This window comes from Rhinolophus ferrumequinum, chromosome 23 (genome assembly GCF_004115265.2).
Source record: "Rhinolophus ferrumequinum isolate MPI-CBG mRhiFer1 chromosome 23, mRhiFer1_v1.p, whole genome shotgun sequence".
Taxonomy (NCBI): Eukaryota; Metazoa; Chordata; class Mammalia; order Chiroptera; family Rhinolophidae; genus Rhinolophus; species Rhinolophus ferrumequinum.
In genome coordinates, this window is record NC_046306.1 from 26,721,007 (window position 1) to 26,740,245 (window position 19,239).

At 45.5% G+C, this 19,239-nt stretch overlaps 1 pseudogene; it reads right to left on the reverse strand.

Moving 5' to 3' along the window:
• Positions 1-4,730: 4,730 nt before the first annotated feature.
• Positions 4,731-19,172, reverse strand: LOC117015794 (60S ribosomal protein L28-like; annotated as a pseudogene).
• Positions 19,173-19,239: the final 67 nt, after the last annotated feature.

Below are 19,239 nucleotides of genomic sequence, written 5' to 3' on the forward strand. Positions count from 1 at the left end.
TTCTCACCCCCTCTCAGAGCTCCGATTCCCACTCAGCTGCACGATTCCAGGTCCATGTCCCCAAACTGGATGGCTCTGCAAGGCTTCTTCGTGGGGACTTCGCATGACCAAACCCAACCCCGGCCCTTTTCCGACACCTGCCCCAGTCGGTGTTCTGAACCCCACCCGCACCCCCAGCCGGCCCCCGCATTGTTCCAGAAGCCCATCACTAGGAGCGCGCGTGTCAGTAACCAAGGCCTGACCCTTCCACCTCATCCTGACTGCAGCCTGGCTCCCTCTGCTAATCCACTCCTCACGCTGTACAGGTCGCTGAGCTTTCTCTGCTCGAGGCCTTCCCATGGCCTTGGGTCCTATTTCAGCCTTGTCAATGAGCTTCCCCAGGCCCGCCCATCTGACCCCCTCACTGAGGCTCTGTCCTCTTTCAGCCACTCTGGGTCCGTGTTCCTTTGTCCAGGTGCTCTGGTCTCCTGGCCTTCCCACGTGCTGCTGCTTCTGCCGGATTTCCTTCTGCCCTGGCTCCCCCAGCTCCCCTCAGCCTGCCTCACTCCTGCTCAGCTTATGGTCCCACCAGCAGCAGCACCTGCTCTGGAGGCCCCCACCCCAGGACTCTGCTTACTGGTCAGAGTGGGCCCTGGTGGGAGGGGAGGTGGAAGGTGCCCCAAGTCTGAAGTCTTAGGAGAGAGCCCTCCAACCCCTCCCCCCGACACCGTCCCACATGTTTTGGGCCAGTGTGACCTCCAGATTGTTTGCCTTTTGGACAGGGACCTCTGCCTTTCTCACGGGTGGGACTTCTGGAATGAATTGCTTCCGAACACTCAAGGTGCAAAAAACACTGCATTTACTTCCTTTCCTAAGTCCCACAAAATCTGACTCCAAGCCACGGGTTTCCAAGGTTGAGAAAACCAACATGAGTCATTTTCCCTGGCTGCCTTGCTCTCGTGTGTTGCACCAGGAGCCAAGGGCTTGTGTGGGCATGGGGAAGTGGTGAGGGCCCCAGTCTCCAGTCCATCTGCTGGTTCTTGTTCAAGCCTGAGAGGCCCACCTGCTCTCTCTGAGGAGGCCCCGTCAGTGGCATCATGACCCCCCCCTTCCCTGGTCACCGGTGCAGCCATGTGCGTCTGGCTACCTTCCAACCCGGTCCTCGATGATCTCCGTGCATTCAACACACCCTTGTGGGATTTCTGCTCTCTGCTTGTCCTTGTCTGGAAACTAGAAATGAAGCAACAAACAAAGCCAGCACAGTCTCTGTCACCATGGAGGAGAGGACAGGGTGGCAAACGTGTGAAAACGGTGTTAGATGGACAAAGTGTAGGCAGGAGAGGGCAGCAGGGAGTGCTGCTGGGGAGAGGCGACAATTTTAAATAGGGTGATCAGGGAAGGCCTTGCTGCCAAGGTGGTGTTTGGGCAAATGGACACGACTTGCAGGATGTGGGGAAGGGCGTTCCAGGTGGCCCAGAGCATGTGTGAAGACACCCGTGTCCGAGGAAGTGCTACAGTGGATGAAGCAGGGTGAGTGAGGACCCAGAGAGAGTAGCTAATTATGCAGGGCTGAGGCCACTGGCTTTTACTCTGAGCAAGATGGGAAGCTGTTGGAGAGTTTAGAGCTGATGTTTGTCTTCAAAGACTCACTCTGCTGTGCTAAGAACAGATATTAGAGGGGCCAGGGTAGAAGCAGGGAGACGGGGGGAACAGCAACAATCCAGGCTAGAGAGGTTGGTGGATCAACTCAGGTCGTGCGGTGAGAAACAGATCATAGAATTTGCCGAAGGATTCCATATGGTGTAGGAGAGAAGAGGACTCAAGGATGGCCAAGATGTTGCTGTCCTGGGCAACCAGAAGAAGGACGTCGCCATATTTCAGAGCAGAAAAGGGCTGTGGGAGGACAGGTGGGGTGGGAGGTGGAACAGAGGGAAGATCAGGAGTTTGGTTTTACACACAGTAGGTCTGACATGCCTGTGAATGTCCACGTGGGGCTGTCCAGCCCAGGGGTGGCCAGGGTGTGGATACTACTCTGCACCGAGAGCCAGGAGACTGGATGAGACCAGAGATGGAGAAGAGTTGAGGTTCACAGCCAAGCACTTTCCTCTACGAGGAAGGATACCATTACCTTTTTGGTCTCCTGGAGGTAGGTCGGGGAGGGAAAGAAAGCAAGAGTGACTTCCATATTTGGTTATTCAGAGGATAGGCAGTTGGGATGGAAAGCCCCAGAGAATGGACCGATGGCCTGGCCACGATATCCTAAATGAAAAACCATCATCTCCCCATATTTACCAAAGGACATTGCCCGTTCCCAAATCAACCAAAAACCAGAGAACTCTCAAATAGAATAAAACCAGGTGGCCACTTTCCTTGCCGTCTTCTCAGTTTGAACAAGAAACCTCCATCTGATGGAGACTACATTCAGGATAAATTCTAGTCTGCATTTGACCAAGGCCCATCCTGCAGCAAAGATGGGCCCTCTGAGCTTGTTCACATGGTCCCGATTTCTCTGAGATTCAAAGAGCGTTCGAAGGAATGCATTCCAAGCCAGTGATTCTCATCCTTGGGTGCACTTGAGAATCACCCGAGGAACTTAAAAAAATCTCAGTGCCCAGGCAGCACCCGAGATCAATCACATCAGAATCTCTGGGGAAGGAACTCAGGTATCGGTGTGTTAAAAAAATTCCCCAGTAATTCCAATGGGCAGCCAAGGTTGAGAATCAGTGGTTGAAACTCCCTCTAGTGAATCCATCCCCTCTCTGATCCCCCTCCCCCCACAAGTGGTCCTTGCCTTCTGTGGGAGCATCCCCAGGCGAAACCTCAGCGGGTCCTGAGTGAGCCTTCTGGTGTAATCACTGGAATGACCCACCCCAGGAGCCGGTGTAGAATGACGTGTGCTTCCCAGCACCCCACCCAGTGCTCCTCTGTCTTCTTGCATCTCACAGACTGTGTCTGTTCTCTTTGCCTGACGAACAGAATGTTTTTCCTGTGCCCCCAGCTAGCTCCTCCCCTCGCCACCCAGCCTTCTCTTTCCAAGCTCCCCATCTTACTCTCTAGACTCTTCCTCACAAGGAATGCTTTCCAGCTCCATCACTATGCTGGCCAGTGTGTGGACAGACACAAGTTTATCCTTTTGGGGGTCCCCTATCGTTGCCAGTAGTTGTGAATATGTGTGTGCCTTGATGGGGGTCCAATGGGTACTGCCCAAGAGGTAGCTTCTTCCTTCTGTTGTGTCAAGGGTTTCACACAAGGCTACTCCCTGTCTGCCCTGACTGTCATCATGAAGAGGAGCCCAGGAGGGGGCCCTGTGGGTAATCAATTTGCAGTCTCCTATGGACTCCATAGTTTACTAGAGAAAATTCCAGGAGAGCTGTGGTTGGTGGCTTCCTGAAGGTGCAATTTACTTTTTTATTTGGAATAGTTTCAGACTTGTAGAAAAGTTTTAACACAGTATAAAGAATTCCCTACATCACCAAAATTCCCCAAATGTTAACATGTCACATTTGCGTATCATCTCTCTTTCTACACACACACACACACACACACACACACACACACACACACACACACACACTTTTTCTGAATTGTTTGAAAGTTGTAGATAATAACGCCCTTTTACTGTTAGGTAACATTATTCAAATTTCACCAGTTATCCCAATGGTGTTCTTCACAGCAAAATAACATACATAGTTTTGGCTGGTGCAATTTGAGAGGCTCTTCAGTGGCTTTGAGATGAGAACTCCCCCAACTGCCTCCCAACTCCCACTCCATGCCCTCACTCAGCAGGCATGAGCTGGAGACCTAGGTGAAAACATGCTCAGCACAGCGGGGCAGTGCTGCCACATGCCCAGCAGAGGGCAGCAGTGGGTCACAAGCGCGGTGCAGGTCTTTGGCGTGAGACATCTGGGTGAAATCCTAGCGCAGCACTCAACTGGCCTTGTGATCTTGAACAAAGCACTCCCAGTCTCCTCTTCTGTAAAATGGACATAACTGAGAAAATATGCAAAGCACTGGTCCAGCCCCTAGCACCTACTAATCACTTGGCCTGACAAGTGAACTTCTGGGGGATGCAAGGGAACGAGTTGTGAAGGGGGTGCAAGTGAAGGCAGGGCCAGGGCTGGACACAGAAGCTGGGGAACGGAGAAGGAAGCACCCTTGTGAAGAAAGGAAGGGAAACTGCAGTTATAACTGCGGTTGAGTTTACTTACCATTGGCAGCCCAAGGCCAGTTGGAACTGAAATTCACATTAGATTACAGCTGAGCGTTTGATGGCATTGTCCAGATTCCCACCTGGTGCTGGAACCCCGCTCCACAGCCATCCTTGACAAATCCAAGAAGGAGGGATCGTTTGTCTTCTTTTCCATTTCGGTTGGGAGAGCACCTGAGTTCAACTCCTGACTCTATCATTTACTGGCTGTGTAACCTTGTGGCTTTGGGCAAGTGGTTTAACTTCTCTGGATTTCAGTGTGCTCATCTGTGAAGTGGGCGTAAAATAGTGCCCAACTTGTGGAACTGTTTGAGGATTAAATGAGTTAGTCCTTGTAAAGACCTAACTCAAAAGTCCTGGCACACAGGACATTTTCATAAATATTAGCTATTATTATTTCAGGTGTTCCCCCCTTTTTTTCTTCCTGATCTGTGTACACTTGGCCTTTTCATATCACCCCCCAGGATGGCCCTGTTGGGGTGGAGAGTTCATTTTGGCTCTGGCCCTGTCTGCTTTGGACATATCCATGTGCATAAGTGTCTGCTCATGCTGAACTCTCACGGTCACAGTTATTTGTGGAATTTTCATCTGTCAGATGGTTCTCTACCTGTCCGTTGTCTATTGCTGCAAACATACCAGAGAGCAAGGGAGCTTTAAAAAACAGTCACATCAAAATGCCCCAGAGCCAGGAAGAGGCTCCCCAAGATGGGATATTTTACACATCAGTAAGGATAATAACTACAGTTGTTTGCGACATATCAATTATATTTAAATACGTGAATTTATAACGATACTTTAAAAACTCAACTGCTCACCTTTGGAGGATGCTAGTGAACCAAATCTATTTCTTAACCTAGTAGACAAAGAGAAAGAATCAAGCATTTATCCTGCCTTTTCTAACTAAACTGCACTATTAGTATTAAACACCGGCTGCATAAAGATGAACCAACTAGCAACCTAGGGAGTAATTTTAAAACTGGTAAATAAAGTGAAAGCATTAAGAGTGGGGAAACACACCTGCCATATATGGTCACTTTGATTTATGACAAAGGTAACAGTGCAGTGGGGGAAACGTGGTCTTTTCAATACATGTCCTGCGTTACTTGGATATCCATGTGAAAAACCTACCTCACGTCGTACCCCAAAAATCAATGCCAGATGGATTGTAGGTCTGAATGTGAAGGGTAAAACAATAAAACTTTTGAAGAAAACATAGGAGACCGCCTTCATGACCTGGAGGAGGCAAAGATGTCTTGAACAGGACACAAAAGGGCGAAACGAAAATGTTGACAAATTAAACTAAAAGGCTATTGTGTTAGGTACCTTGAGGGTTACAGTGATAGCCAAACCTGTTCTGGTCCTAATAAAGTTTATAATTAAGCCTGTCTTCTACTGTTTGCCCGCCCTTCTCTCTCTCTCTCTCTCTCTCTCTCTCTCTCTCTCTCTCTCTCTCTCTCTCTCTCTCTCTCCTCCCCCTCTTCCTCCCGGTTCTTCTTTTTTGAAGAAGAAGAGCTTTCATAGCTGGCTGTCAGGCTCTCCCTCGGTGGTGAGCCTGCTGTGATCTTGCCGAGTGTCCCCAGAGAGCTTGTTTCCCTGCTGAATAACTGATATTTCTCCTTTGCTTTGCCAAGTCAGCCTCTATTTGAAGAGGTGGTTTATTGGTTGAGGAATAAGAATGGGATGGAAGAGGGAAAAACAGGTCTCCTTTGCATCACTGACGGCTGATTTCTGTTGTTAACATGCTGAGACTGTGAAATTGCCAGTTGGTGATGATTAAGATTCTTTTGGGACCCTGTGGGGACGAGAGGGGTGGTGGCACTTGAGAACATAACCTGAGGCACTTAGAGAAATTGAAAAGTTGCTGTGCAGAGCTTCAGTCTAATCATTCACTGGGCTCAGTGATAGTTCCTTCTTTCTCTTTTCCTTCCTTCCTCCTTCCTTTGCCCTTCCCTTTCTTTATACTATGGGCCTGGGTCTTAAGAATTCAAGGGACTTAGAAAAAACTCAGTGGCCTGTGATTATTCTTTCATTTATTCACCAAAAAATATGCAAAGACAAATAAATACCCCCTGCCCTTGTTAATAAGAGAGTTAGACATTTAAAGTGAACCATTACAACACTGGGAAGCATTGTTAGTAGCGAATCATCAGTGACATTTATGGAAGCTTTCCATGGGCCAAGTGTTGTGCCTGACCCATCCCGATGAGCTAAGTATCATTCGAATTATTTCATAGACTCTGAAATTGAGGCTCATAAGGGTTTAATGACTTGGTCAAATGTATTGTCAAGGACCCTAAGACAATCCTCTTTACAGGTTCTGGCCCCTCAGCTGAGTGCCGCTTGGCAATGACTCTTTCTTACTTCGTTATCAAACTGTCTCCCAAATTATTTGAAACTTGAGGCCTTAATCAAAAATCTGGCTGATGCCGCTTAGAAGGTGGCAGAATGCTGATGCCACGTTTCTAAGTCAGAGTGGGATTCATTTTTCAGCAATATATTTAAAAAAGATTGATGGTGGCCCTGTATGCCTCAGGGCAGCTCCTCCTTGATGCCCAGCTCCAAAGGGGTTAGGGCTATAGCTGGCTGGCCCTGAATAGAGAAAACGCAGTGGTTATTTTTCTGCAGTGGCCTGAAGCCCAGGATACAAGTTCATGCTACAACCGTTGCACCTGCTGAGACACACCAGTGGATGTCCAGTCTTCTCAGGACAAGAGATAAAAAGGCCCAGTTGCTTCATGAATGTTCAGGCTGTCAGAACAACTCTGCCTCCTTTCTCTGTGCTGAACACGTACTGTGTCCCGCCTGGAGTGGGGAATAAAAGTCCTAACTTTCTTCTTTACCTCCTCCTTCTTTCCCATTAGTTCGCAGGACGGTGACAGGTGGCATTAATCTGGCTCAAGCTTAACCTTTCATCTTAGATTGAGTCTCCCTTAGGTTCTAAGGGAATTTCAGTGTGTGCAGCTTATTGGGAAATGGTCCTTGAAAGTTAGAAGGGGATGAGGAAGTTTGAGACAGAGAAGAAACCGAATACAAGGTGTGCTAAAAAGTGAGCAAGTTGTTTATTGTAAATCTTAGAGCAACTGCTAAGAAAATAACTGAAAAATACAATGAAAACAAATTATTAAAGGAATTATGATGTTACTTTAGAAAATATTTACGTAATGTAAAAAAAGCAGTAAAGGAGCAACAGAGGACAAAAAAGACATGAGACATAGGAAACAAGAAGTAAAATGGCAAATGTAAGTCCGTCTCTGTTAATGATAACATTAAATGTGGAAGGGCTAGAAAATTGAATTAAAAAGGCAGCAATTGTCAGACTGGATAAAGATATGTGATCCAATGATATGCTGTCTGTAGGAGACAAACTTTAGATTTGAAGATACAAATAGGTTAAAAGTAAAAAGAAGGCAAGATATTCAGGTATACCTTGGAGATATTGCAGTTTCGGTCCCAGACCCCTGCAATAAAGCAAGTATCGCAACAAAGCAAGTCATAATCTTTTTGCTAGTAGAGACTCTTGCCTTGCATTTGTAAAAAAACTCAACATCTGTGAAACACAATAAAATGAGGAACAATAAAATGATGTATGTCTGTATCATGCAAAAAACAACCATAAGAAAGTTGGAGTGGTGATGATAATATCACTCAAAATTGATTTTAAAATAAAAAATATTAGATATAGGGGACCATTTTCTAATGATAGAAGAGTTAACGCAGGGGCGGCCCGGTGGCTCAGGAGGTTGGAGCTCCGTGCTCCTAACTCCGAAGGCTGCTGGTTCGATTCCCACATGGGCCAGTAGGCTCTCAACCACAAGGTTGCCGGTTCAACTCCTTGAGTCCCGCAAGGGGTGGTGGGCAGCACCCCCTGCAACTAAGATTGAACACAGCACCTTAGCTGAGCTGTCGCTGAGCTCCCGGATGGCTCAGTTGGTTGGAGCGCAGGCTCTCAACCACAAGGTTGCCAGTTCGACTCCCGCAAGGGATGGTGGGCTGCGCCCCCTGCAACTAACAATGGCAACTGGACCTGGAGCTGAGCTGCGCCTTCCACAACTAAGACTGAAAGGACAACAACTTGAAGCTGAATGGCACCCTCCACAACTAAGATTGAAAGGACAACAACTTGACTTGGACAAAAGTCCTGGAAGTGTACACACTGTTCCCCAATAAAGTCCTGTTCCCCTTCCTCAATAAAATATTTTTTTAAAAAAAGAGTTAATGTATCAGGAAAGTATAACGATTATAATATATATTCACCTAACAACAGAGCCCCAAAATACATGAAGCAAAAACTAACAGAAGGGAGAAATATATAATTAAACAATAATAGTTGGAGACTTCAATATTCTACTTTTACTAATGGATATAACAACTAGGCAGAAGATCAATAAGGCAATAGAATACTTGAACAACTCTTAAACCAACAAGACCTAACAGACATCTGTATTCCACCCAGTGATAGCAGAATGCACATTCTTTTCAAGCACACATTGAACATGCTCCAGGACAGACCACAGACTAGGAATAAAACAAACCTCAATAAATTTAAAAGGATTGAAATCATACAAAGTGTGTTTTCCAACAATAATATAACAGAAACAAATTTGGGAAGTTCACAAATATGTGTAAATCAAACAACATATTCCTAGGTAACCAATGGATCAGAAAAGAAATCACAGGGGAAATTAGAAAATACTTGGAGATGAATGAAAATGAAAATATGACATATCAAAATGTATGGGATGAAGCGAAAGGAGTGCTTAGAGGAAAAATTTATAGCTGTAAAATTCCTACATTAAAAAATAATTCCACCTTAAGATACTAAAAAAAAATAGCAACCTAAAGCGAAAACAAATAGAAGGAAGGAAATAATAAAGATTAGAGAGGGAATTAATGAAATAGAGAATAGAAGAACAATGGAGAAAACCAACAAACCAAAAGTTTGGTGCTGTAAAAGATCAACAAAATTGACAAACCTTTAGTGAGACTGACCAAGAAAAAGGACAGAAGACTTGTGAATTACTAAAATCAGTAATAAAAGAAGGGACATCACTACCAACCTTACAGAAATAAAAAGGATTGTAAGAGAAAATTATAAATAACCGTATGCTAGCAAATTAAATGAATGAAATGGACAAATTCCTAGAAAGACACAAACCACTGAAACTGACCCCGGAAGCAGACATGGCCAAGTAAGAGGCTGCTGCAGTAATCTGGTGGAGGTGCTGATGGCAGCTTGGGCCAGGGTGGTTGGGCTGAAAAAGAGGCCTGGGGCCCTTGGGATATATTTAATAGGTGGGACCAATGGAGCTCGCTGATATGAACTGGGTACAGGATGATGAGAGAAAGAGGAACCAAGAACAAGTCTTAGATGCGAGCCTTGCCCAATAGGTGGGTAGGGTGCCATTGTTTCCTTGTAAGAATCTCACTAACTTAGTATAGGACACAGGTTGTTATGGAAATGTGGAGAGATTTGAGGGAGTGGGAACAAAATTAGGTGTTTCAGAGGGAAAACATCTGAAACATCTCTCCCTTTCCCTCTCCTCATTTTGGAAATCGGAACTTCTCATCGTAAAAATCGGATTCATCTGGGAGTTGACAATGCTGGCCGGGGCTGGTTGTTTTGCTGCATTTGTTTCTGTTATCTTTGTTTTGACAGTTTCTCTTTTTCTCGAATTTGGTGGGCGTCAGTATAATTAGGTTTGCAGAAATAACAGTAGTTCTTGGTCTGCCCACTGCGTGGGATTGATTTGAATGTTATTTGCATATGTTAAATTGCTCTGTGAAAATTACTTCCAGTCTACACTGGAGTCTGAAAAATTAGACTTGACTTAAAGAAAGAATCCACTTAACCAGTCCTTTAAGCAGCTGCTTTAGGTTGGGCTTTTCTGGAATCAGACCCTGAGATGAACTTATTTGGAAGTGAGTTCAGAACAAACTTGCGGTGGTGTGGAGAGATGACACAGAGAAATGTGTATGAATGTGCCAGAGCAACTGGGGCTTTATACCCTTGAAGAAACTTGGGGAACTATGAAAAGCACATTCCTCAGATTTGTCACCACCAAGAGGTAAGGAAGCTCCTCCGACCTGCTTTGTCACCGGTTAAGGAGAACTTCTGGGGGCATCAAATCCTCCAGCACATCTTACCCACTGCCCCGGTGGGCTGAGAACATTTCTGCAGCCAGAGGTAGCTCTCAGGTAATGAGTGGCAAGGTATAGGAAGCCATCCCTTGCAGGCATGGGGGGCCGAAGGGATATGGAGGGGGCACTCACATCATCTGCTGCAGCAGCTTTTCGGGAAGACAGGGCTGCTGGATCTGAGGCAGTGACTGGGAGGGCATGCAGACGGGCTTTCCAAGCACGACACAAAGGATGCCATTGTTTCATGGTTTGAGATCCTCTGAACAACTTATGAATAGCCACGATAAGAATTTCCACAATAATTCCATCTCCAAACTATTTCACTAATTCCTGATTAGATATTTCATTCAACTGTTTTTTGTTTTTTTGTTTTTTAAGATTTTTTTTTTATTGGGGAAGGAGAACAGGACTTTGTTGGGGAACAGTGTGTACCTCCGGGACTTTTTTTCCAAGTCAAGTTGTTGTCCTTTCATTCTTAGTTGCGGAGGGCGCAGCTCAGCTCCAGGTCCAGTTGCCATTGCTAGTTGCAGGGGGCACAGACCACCATCCCCTGCGGGAGTCGAACCGGCAACCTTGTGGTTGAGAGGACGGACTTCAACCAACTGAGCCATCCAGAAGCTCAGCAGCAGCTCAGCTCAAGGTGCCGTGTTCAATCCCAGTTGCCCACCATCCCCTGCGGGACTCGAAGAATTGAACTGGCAACCTTGTGGTTGAGAGCCTACTGGCCCATGTGGGAATCGAACCGGCAGCCTTCGGAGTTAGGAATATGGAGCTCCAACCACCTGAGCCACTGGGCCGGCCCTCAACTGTTTTTTTTTTAAATAGCCAGCTTGTACCTAGCCCATACAACTCCTGCAGAAAATATGTGCTGGGGACGGCAGATCTTTTCCAGGAGGTCATACATAAGGTATGGAGATAATTGGCTGGCTTTAATTTATTAATAGCTAGGTCATGTGGGCTCAGCTTGCCGGATACTATGGTGCAGGCTGCATGTTACACAGGATGCTGTGTGATGGGAGCCAAAATGCAAAACAGCTCCACTCGCCTAGTCCTACATCTAGCAAAGAGTGGTACTCAGTCTGGATACATCCAGACACGGCGAGTCTACATCCAGCCTAGAGAATGCATCTTTTCCTAATTTGCACAAAGTTGCCATATGAGTTAATGGAAGCACTACGTAGCAAATATGAGTTTAGAAAAAAATTATTTATATCTGCAGCATGTTGTTATGTCCCATCTATGAACCCTTCCTTCCTTTCACTATTGCTAGGACCCCTTTAGTCCCACTTCCTCTTCCATAATCTCCACTGTTTTTTTCTCAGCAGCCAACTCCCAAATTATTGTGCAGAGTGATTTAACTGTTCTTTATCCTCACCTCTCTCACCTAAATTATGCCCAGGGAGAGCTTTGCCTTCTCTACCAACCACATCTATCAAAACACTTGGCTACACAAAACGATAGGTCTCACCCTGCACGTTGTATTCACTTCTCTGAGTTTGAGCTGTTGCTCAAAGTACAAGCAGTTTAAAAACGTATTTTCTTCAGGACATCTGACACTACGGGAAAAAGTGGGTTTGAGGTATATTACTAAGGCTTACAGCCACAGCTGGAAAGTGTTGTTCGTTCATAGAGCATTTGGGGTTAGATGCTCTGTTGGCCACAATAATGACGACAAGCGGAGATACAAACAAATTGTACAAGAAAAGAAAGTCCTTTATTCCTGGAATTTCTCTAAAAGAGAAAGGATGAGGATTCCAGGTCTTATTTTAAAAAATGGTAGATAGCCTCAAACTGGCAATCAGCCTCAAGTACACACTTGAAGATACAATTTTTCTTGACTATCTAGCATACAAATGTGAGCTCCACCTCCTTCACTAGACTAGCAGTGTGGACAGATTGTGGAACCACTGAAGCAAGGTGGATTTGAAAATAAACAATGCATTCCAAAGTCCCGCTCAACATCACGCTCGAGGGGTCCTTGAGAGATGCAATGTGCTGCCTTCATGCCGTGCTCCCCCCAGCATTTCTAATTAACTCAAGGACAGTGGGACCCTGTGCAGGGCTGAGGGAAAAGAAGGCATGCGGAGGGAGCAGAAACTAGAGAGGTTTGGCCTTCCTTCTTAGTCTGGATCTCCATTTAGCTACCCCAGATCAACTCTGCCTCAAAGATAGGGGAGAAAAACCCCAAAACTTAACTAATTGCAAGTCTCTTCATTTAAACATCCAACCAACCCTGGGGCCCAGGTAAATGATCAAGGTGTGACAATATGATGGATTATATCACAGCACTTACAGTCAGGTTCTAAGAATATTGACTTACAGAGGTGAATGCTCTTACACTAAGAATATTGACTTACAGAGGTGAACAAGTTGCCGACTGCAAAGCAGAATATATAGGAAGTCCTCATTTTCATAATTATATAGGCAGATATAAATTATAAACATATTTGTAAATTACTCCCACACACACAACACATGCTTGTGTTACACATACATGTAAATTACTTACATATAAAAATTATGTGTACAAAAGCACAGGGAGTGTAGATATGACCATATTCATAATATGTACAATGGAAGGGAGGGTGATTTGGAATTTTGGGAAGAATACTATTTGTGTGTTTTCACAGTGTTTTACATTGATCATACGTTTCTTGTAAATAGAAAAATATATTAAGAAAAACAACCTTGTCTTTCCTCCTGTTTCCACGAGTATTGACATGGATAGTTAGAGCAAAACAACTCCTTCCAGCTGCCTCTCCTTCAACCTCAGATATGGCTCTGTCATTCACACTAAGACACTTCACCCAAGCTGGGGTTCTGGTCAAAGGCTGGGGTGCTGTTATAAGGTCAGCAGACCTGAGGCTCGGCTCCTCACCCCGAGCCTCCGTCTCCATGAAGGCACAGCCCTGTAAGCCCTGTCAGATCACATCACTGGCCGTGGTTGTGGGGGACCTTGCTTCACCACATGTCCTGTGTATCAGCTTCAGCAGTGGGGGAAGTTGCTTTCAGTTCAGAGATGGCCTCAGCTAACTACTCTTGCTTGTCCTATTTGTCCTGCTCTCCCACAGAGATGGGAACACTTAATGGTCCAACAAGAGCTCGGCCAGATTTTACAACAACCCTGTTACGTTCAAAGGTCACTTGGAATCAGGAAAAAATCTGTTTAAGTCCCAGGTTAAAGTCTCAGCCCCGTGTGCTGTGTGACTTTAAGCAAGTTACTTAACCTCTCTGAGCTTCACTTTACCCGTCTGTAAAATCGGATCCATAAGAAGGTTGTTGTGAGGATTAAGAAAGTCCATAGCCCAGTGCCTGACACCTGGTTGTCACTCGACACATGATCATTATTAACGTCTACTTCTGTCACTTACTAGCTTTTTTTTTTTTTTTTACGCTTTATGCTTTGTTGCTTTGGGAGGGAGGTGCTCAGGAGTCTTGGCAGGGGGAACCCTCTTCTCTTCAGTGTCATGGGCTTCTGGCTGCGCAGGATGTCGCTGGCTCTGTGGATGATGGCCATGCACCTGTCTGGACATCAATTGTTCTTGCGGATCATGTGCCGGATGTTACTGAGGGTGACCCGAGCATTCTTGTGGATGGTGGTCCAGAAGTAGGAAGTGGCCGGCTTCCGCCGGCCGGATCTCCGCTTCATGACGCCCACCACTCCTTTGCCGTCCGCCGCTGGCTCCACGCGCACTGTCTGCGGTGAATCAGCCCTTGTAGAGGAAGGAGTCGCGGGGCCTTCAGATTATTGGGCTCCCTGCTGTATGTCTGCTTGTTCCTTTTGATCAGGAAGCCCAAGCAGCTGAGCATCACCATCCATTGCAGATGCGCCGAAGCGGCCAGAGACGGAAAGAGCTCACCTACTAGCTTTTAACCTTAGGCTAGAACTCTATTTTGCTGAGCCTCAAGTGTGGCATTTATAAAGTAAAACAACAACAACAAAAACCAAACTTGCCTGCTTGACCCACCTGAGCTTGGGGTGAAGTTTAAGTAAGGTGAATGTGAGAAATGGTTATTAACCAAACAGATGGGAAGAACCCAGTACGTGTTTGGTCTTGGAGAGGAACCAGAAAGAAGATTAATGAGTCACTTCCTGCGGATTGATTGCAAACATGGCTCCGATTCTTCCTCTCCTGTATACACGCCCCTTGGCAATGTGATTCTGGAGCTCCTCCCATGAAGAGGTGGAGTTTATTTCTCACACCTTGACTCTGTGATGTGCCTTTGCATTGCAAACGGAGCCTTGAAAAATTCCCCAACGATGAAGCTTGCCCTTTCATGGTCCTCTGGGGAACCCTATGGCCAGCACTGCGTGAATGAACCCCCTGAAGGATGAGCAACACATGCTCTGAACTTCATTGTCGCTGCCAACAGCCAGCCATCCGGCAGACAAGTGAGGGGGTCGTGGACCCTGAGCTGACGGCAGTGTGGGAGGCAGCTCAGGCAACACCGTATGGAGCAGCCGTCCCCTAGCCCAACCCTTTTACTCCTAGACACACAACATTCTTCCACAACGGCCTGGAAAATCACTCTCTGAGTTATTGTTCTCATTACTTACCAATCTGCAGTTTAAAACTATCATTCGCGTTCCATGTGTGTTTGAAAGCAACTGTTATAGTCCCAAGCACAGTGAAGGTGCTTGGTGAGTATTTATAGACTGGATGGACAGACGCACAGATGGATATTGTAGATCAAGACAGGACAAAAGGCGGGAGCAGGGGGTTCTCATGAAGAATACTTAGAACAGGGTTTCTCAACCTCAGCATTACTGACATTTTGGTCCAGAGACTTCTTTGCTATGTGTGTGTGTGTGTGTGGGGGGGGCCTCTGTCCTGTGCTTTGCAGGATTTTTAGCAGCACCCGTGCCCTCTATACACTGGATACTAGTAGTAAATCACACCTCCCCACAGTGCTGACAACCAGTAATGGCTCTATGCACTGTCAGATAGCCCCTGGGAGCAAAAATGTTCCCCAAATTTCCACTGAATTAAGGGAGAGGGTTCCAAGCAGCTGTAGGGAAATGCACACAGCTTCTCAGGCAGAGGGCTTCATCCAAGGACCCATGAACAGGACTGAGAGGTCAGGAAGCTCTTCAGCTGATGCTTCTCTGTGGCCTGAATGCCAGAGTCATTGAGCCACCGGCCCCAGTCAAGTGTGACTCTCAGGCTTAGGGTGAAATGAGAACTGTACGATCTAGTTTGTGATATGCATTTCTCCTTTCTCTCCTGTCTCCTCCGGAGCCTGCTACCTCACCTTGCCCTTGGTATTTCTACCAGCCATTGGACAGAGAACATAAAAACCGAAGAAACTCTGGGGAGCCAACATTTCTATTTGCTTTACGGGTCTGGGGAAGGAAGAGGAAAGGAATCGAAATGGTTTTTGTGGGGCTTTCAGTCTCCTCAGTCCTTTGTCCCATTATAGAAAAGGTAATTAAGAATTAGCTTTATTTCCATGAACTGTGACATGTACCCAAATTACAGCAGTTCCTTACCACAAAGCAACTCGTTGCCAACTGTTTAGAAGAAGATGGTAAAATCCGAGCGATACATGATTTCCCTCACACAACATAGCAGAAATCAGTAGCTCTTTGAGTACTTCTCCATCTCATAATCCAACCATCAATAAATCTCTGAATAAGATTGTGTTGTTACAAAGCCTTTCTCCATCAATGACATTTTAATATCCCTCGACACCATTACAGAGTGAAGATATTCCATAAACAAAAGACAGTAAGCGTGCCTTGTCTAATAGCTTTTCTCTCCCACCATCCTAATGCAGGAGCTCTCACATTTATAATTCTTAGCAAAACAAAGTCTGCTTCCTGACTGTATAAACCACCCCCATATGGGGGTGGGAAATACACTAATGAGATGCCCGAAGGTAAGCACGTTTCCAAAGATGTAGAGCACTAGATGCGTTTGTTTTTATTGATGACCTCTGGACATTGGGGATGAGCAAACACTATGGTCAGGGTTTTCTAGCAGGATGTGATGTCCAGGCTAACCATACATCCTGGCCTTTGGAGCGATAATGAATATAGGTGACTGTATTAGTTTGCCATATTAGACTATTAGTTCGCTATAACAAAGTACCACAGACTGGGTGGCTTAAACAAGAGAAATTTATTTTCTCACAGTTCCAGAGGCTTAGAAAGCCAAGATCAAAGTGTCAGCAGGGTTGGTTTCTTCTGAGGCCTCTCTCCTCGGCTTGCAGAGGGCCGTCTTCACGTGGCCTTCCCTCTGTGTGTCTGTGTCCTAATATCCTCTTATACGGGAACCAGCTGCATTGCACTAAGCCCCACTCAATGACCTCATTTAACCTTAATGATTTCTTTAAGACTCTGTGAAATACGGTCACATTCTGAGATACTGGGGTTTAGGACTTCAACACGGGGATTTGGGGTGGGTGGAGGTAGGTGGGGGGGAAACACATTTCGGTCCACAACAGTGAGTGTATAGCCAGGCACACATCCTTTCTCTCCCATACACACTTCCCCATCTGTACAGAATGCCAGCTCCCCTTTGAGCATCAGCAAGCGTACCCGTCTCTCAGCTGCTGTGAGCATTGGCAGCTAATGGCTCAGAGTTGCTCCCTCCTGTGCAGAATTTTCCTTGTCCACGAGCTTCCTTGCTGGAGAAGTTGTGCCCCTCTCCTCTGACAGCCTATAGCTAATGATGGACTGATATGGGGGTACAAAGGGCCAGCCCCTTGCCTTCAGGTGGGACCGATTCTGTGTTGCTGTTCACACTTCAGAGCTCCCTGCTAACCAGGCGGACGCTAGACTCCAGCTGTGACCACATCCTTGCTCAGCTCCTTCCCCTGCCTTCTCCTGCTTCTCTCACTCCTCTTCTCCTGACAGTCACCCTCAATAAACCATGTGTGCCCAAATCCTGTCTCAGCCTCTGCCTCTGCTTTTAAGGGACTTATCCTGAGACTGTGAGTTTCAAAGAAATCACTCAAATGCACTTAATAGGAACACTCTCCAGAAGATAATTTAGTTGTTCGTTGATGATTCAGAAGATACTCCATGACTGTGCAGTGTCTCTGGGCTCCTATTATAAACATCAATTATTTCTACAGGTGGGAAGAAATATTCTCGAACAGAGCACTCCTGTGGTGACAGGATGCAATTACCATTTTGATTTAACAGTAGCGGGAAGCCAGTCTGTTTGGGTCCAAATGAAGCCAAAGCTGATGACACAGCCAGAGGTCAGAATGACACCTCCAGCTGCCGTCGTGCACACCGACGGTCATAGGCAAAGTCACTGTGCTCTTCCATGTGTAGCTTCTCGCTTTGATAGCATTTCACATCGTTCATCTCATTTATAGACAAATAGAATGTCGGTGCCGGGAGGGTCTGTAGTCATTCCTCTAACAGATGCTTAGAGCTCTGTGATAGGTTGAATTGTGTCCCCCAAAAGATATGTTGAAGTTCTAACCCTTAGAACCTAGGAGATGTCTTTGCTTGGAAACAGGGTTGTGTAGATGTAATTAGGATGAGGTCATACTGGAGTGGGTGGGCCCTGATCCAAAGTGTCCTTTTAATTGTTTTGTTGTTGAAGTCATGGGACACCTGATTCTAGAACTTGACCAAATTTCATTCAAATTGATGATAAATACTTAGAAAGCCTCTTTTGATATTTCCTATTTCAGGGTAAAGATGAAAAGCTACATGACGTTGTGTAAAACGTTGTCTCATTCTATTGAAATAAGAACGACTAAAAGAACATATGGAAAAAAATACGGTAGCAAAATTAAAATGCAGCCCTTGGTCAGAAAATATGTGAAAGATACCTAGAAAATATTTCTTGAGGCTTAGAAGTTATTAACATAAATTACACAGTTGGAAAATTTGCAACAGTTTGATAAAAGTTCAGATGTTACTAATGTGTCCCAACTTACAGTGCTTGTTAGGCTCTGTCAGACATAAAACGCAAGAGCTATTTTTTAATGAGCCATGGAAGGAAAGATGAACTTGATAAGATAATAGTCTCAACAGTAATGAGTTTTTGAATAAAACCAGTGTTTGATGAAAACAAAAATCAAAAAAACCTGTTAGCCATCAAGCATCATCTATTTTGATTTGAGGGGAACAGAAAGGATTTTGGGGTGAAGATATTGAGCATCCCATAAAAAAATGCATGCACCATTGTTTCAGAAGCTAGGTGTTGCAGCAAAAAGGTGATAACCAGAAACGCTCCATTGATGTAGCTCATTGAATAAAGACATTTTAAAAGGCTGAGCAGGAAAATCATTTGACTACACAGAAGTTCACTGATTGTCTGGTGGCAAAGTTTGCATAAGAGCTGCTAACTTAAAGATAAATTACACAGTTTACAAGACAAATGTTTCAAATTTGGGAGCCTCTTCTGGAAAGATAAGTGACTATCAGTAGAATAAACAAACGACAGTAGAGGGCTCAGACTGGCAGAAAGGCAACCAACAAACATGGATGGGTAAATCAACAAGGTTCACTTATGCATGGGGAGAAAAGTTGGCATAGTGAATTCACTGCAAAAAGATTAGAGACATTAATTGAGTCACAAAGAGCTGTAAACTTGTGCACCAAATCTTCTCCCAGAGCTACACAGTGTCAGATGACAACATCTGATTGAGTGAGGATTCTCAGAAACTTCTAGAAGCCTAACTGTCTCTCTGGCTCCAGATGTACATAGTAAGTTCTGCATTAGAAGCAGGAACACCTCATCAGTCTCAGCTAATGATATGTGGTATTATTACAGGTCTTTGTACTTTCAGCCATGAACACAGCTTTCTGTGTCCCTCCCCGCTGCCTCTCCCGGCTAACACAGCCTTGTCCAGACACATCCCTGAAGGTAGCACTGTCCATCTGCCTTTGGATTAAGAGGGAGTTGAGAGAGATAACAACCAAATGCAATCAATGTGTGACCCTTGTG